We start from the raw sequence: 3,359 nt of genomic DNA, 5'->3' as shown, positions 1-3,359 counted from the left end.
CATCTGTATTTCATACATTCACATTTTCATTTGCACAAACATATAAAAAATAAAAGAACAAAAATATTGTATTTTATTATGTACATATTTGCATCCATATCATAACCATCACATAGATACATGCATCAAATAGAAACATCACATAGGTAGACATGCATATAACTGCTGCAAGGATAAATCTCATATATATATCAAAATCATAAGTGTCATGATACAATGATGTCAAAATCATATGGCTACAATCACCCGAAGGTGTCATCATATAAAATGGTACAAAACTGATACATAGGGAGCCCTCTAGGCTATGATAAACTCCCTCCCTCGGAGCCAGCTAGCCTCGACAGAGTCTGAGCCCTAGAAGGACCCGCCCCAGGATCATCTCTCCTGCCCCCTCTATCTAGTGGTGGTGGAGGACCCATGACCCCATTGTTGGACGCCTATCTCCTATCTCTCTCTCCAGTGGTCATCGTAGTCCGCGATGGTCTCCAGAAGCTCCTAGCCTGCTGCTCTGGTAGCACTGCTCCATAGTATAGGTCTCTCCAGTACCCTATCTCCTCCTCGACCTGTAAAACATAGGCGTATCCAGCTCTTGTGTCCTTTGTTTCCTGCCTCCCTGCCCTTAGTGCTATCTCAACCTCTGTATAGCGCTAGATAGCCTGATCCCTCTCTCGCTATGTATCCCTCAGCTGTCTCTTGAGCCTCGCTGTCTCCTGCTCTAGATCCTAGATCTCATCTGCCTATCCCTAGTAGATCTCCCTCAAAGCTAGTAACTCATCCTCCTTCTCTCCCCCTCACTCTGTCCCTATACCTGTGGCTGTCCCTGTCCCTGTACCCGTGGCTGTCCCTGTCCCTGTACTTGTCTAGGAACCTGTGCTACTGGCACCTGTAAAGGCAATCCACCTCTACCCCTCACTATGTGAGCCTGTCAAGCCTACCTCTCCTCTCCACCCTCTCTCCTCGGAGCCACTCTCCTCTCTCCTTCTGTACCCCACCTCCTCCGTTGGCCTCTACCTCCGCCATCTCCATCATCATCTCCATCTCCATCACCTCCACCATCTCCATCTATCAGCGCCCCTAGATCCGTCAACCGTGGAAACGGATGCTCTGCCCAATATGCAGTATACTCTACATCCATCCCTGCATCCTCTATATCTGGCCACATATCCCAAGGCAAGGGAATCATTTCTACCAGCTGAGTCACTACCTAATCATACGACAATAATGGCCCGAAGTGCGCCTGATCTCTCACTGTCCAAGCATGCATCCCAGAACCTCGTGGCATCCGATGTATCCTGCCAAATTGCCTGCCACCCTATCCACCAATTTCCTGTCAAGAACATATGGCATCCACCCAATCAGATACCTGCTCCAAAACACATATGGCAGCTCCACTGCGTTATCCTCCCACTCCTCGCACTCTTGGTACGACCTCCATACTACACTATCAAGATCATCAATGACCCTATGCCAATACTCTAATCTTCCAATCCACGACTAAGATGTAATCATATCATACACATGCACAAAACTGTGCCCATGGCCCCTGCCTCTGAAGTGAATCGGTTGTGTCACCGACAGATGTTCGTATGCCCACACCTGTAACAGTGTCACTCTGCAACCCAATCCTGCTGATCCATGGTATAAAAATTGATGTAACTCATAGTACAAATGTGCCAACAGACATGGTCCCCATGCAAACCTGGTGTCATCTGTCACTAGTGTTTCCAGTGTACTCCCCCATCCCATAGCCAACCCTTGTGTCGCTCTATCTGGACAGAGGAACCCACTGATCACTCCTGCCAATACTACTGGTAGCGCTAATCTTGTCCGTGTCATGGTATCCCAAGCCATGTGTCCAGCCCTCATCTCCAATCCTGGATCCTAGAACACTCGTCTCAGTGCATCCTTGTCTCCATCTCAATCGTAGGATACTAACTCCCCATCGATCGGTATCCGCAGTATCCTGTATATATCCTCCAAGGTGACTGTCATCTCACCCATTGGCAAATGAAACATGCAAGTCTCTGAGTGCCATCTCTCAGCTAATGCATTCAACAATCCCATGTTCACCCAAAACTCAGACACATACAAAATATGTCGTAGGCCCATAGCCTGAACTACTACTCTCTCCTCGACTGTCAGCTCTACTCGCAAACTCTGAGTCAACGGGAATCTCTCTCGTGACTCCAGCATAGGTAGGTCCTCCTGCAGTCAAGAAAATCAACCGTGTCAATCATAGTGGCATTCCCTGTTCATCATAAAGTGCTACTCTTTTATCCTAGTGACACTCCTTGTTCATCACAAAGTTTTTCTTTTCTATCCCAGTGGTACTCCCTATTCATCACAAAGTATTATGTGTTTGCACTCCCTGTTCATTACAAAGTGCTACTCATTTTTGCACTCCCCGTTCATCACAAAGTGATGCTCATTTTTGCACTCCCTATTCATCACAAAGTGCTGCTCATTTTGGTACTCCTTGTTCATCACAAAGTGCCTTGATCTATCCTATCCTAGGGCCTCTGCTTGAGTGTATCCTCTTGAGTAGTTTCCTATTTGGCAACGTATGTTCTATCATAGAATTGTCAATCCTAGCCCTATGTGCTATTCTAGTCTTCCCTAGAGGACCTGCTTGAGTGTATCCTCTTAGCAGCTTATCCAATTGACATTGTATGTTCATCACAGAACTGTCGATTTGGCCTTGAAAACACCAACACATATTTATGATATTAACATGCTTAAAAACTACATAAACACGCTCATACAACATAGACACATCTTCACAACATAGATGCGCTCGCATCTGACATAGGCGCCTTTGCATTCATAGACGCACCTGGCACAAACACAAATGCACCTAGCCAACCCAGACGTGCCTGACACCAACACAGACGCGCCTTAGCATTTTTGACCCAGCTTGGCATATCTAAAATGCATTAAATGTGCTACCTAACATGCATTTATGACAACATTTATTGTGGCAAAGTACAAGGAGATTTTGTGGTACTTACCGGCTCTCTTGCATCTGCTGGCCTCTGAAATCGGTGAACGTGATCAAATTTGTGAACCAATGCCATCGTTGTTGAATGCTGCTACCCTATTCTCTTTCTACACTCTGATCTCTTGGATGTGTGGACAATGAGGATGTTTTCCCTCGTGGTCTATTTTATAGACTACCCTAGCCCTAGCCCTAGCCCTAACCCTAATCTCCCGAGTCAGTCTTCTTTATCCCGTGACTCTGTCACTCTATCCTATCTGGTCAGTCCATTCTAGCCTTTCTTTCTTATCAAGAGATTGTCTGCGATCTTTTTAGACATTTTCATCCAATCTCTCGAGGGGGCATATCATTCCCATCTTGGGGC

The sequence above is a fragment of the Cryptomeria japonica genome, chromosome 10 (assembly GCF_030272615.1).
Source record: "Cryptomeria japonica chromosome 10, Sugi_1.0, whole genome shotgun sequence".
Classification (NCBI taxonomy): Eukaryota; Viridiplantae; Streptophyta; class Pinopsida; order Cupressales; family Cupressaceae; genus Cryptomeria; species Cryptomeria japonica.
The sequence above is the reverse complement of the archived record's forward strand: the minus strand, read 5'-3'. Positions refer to the sequence as shown.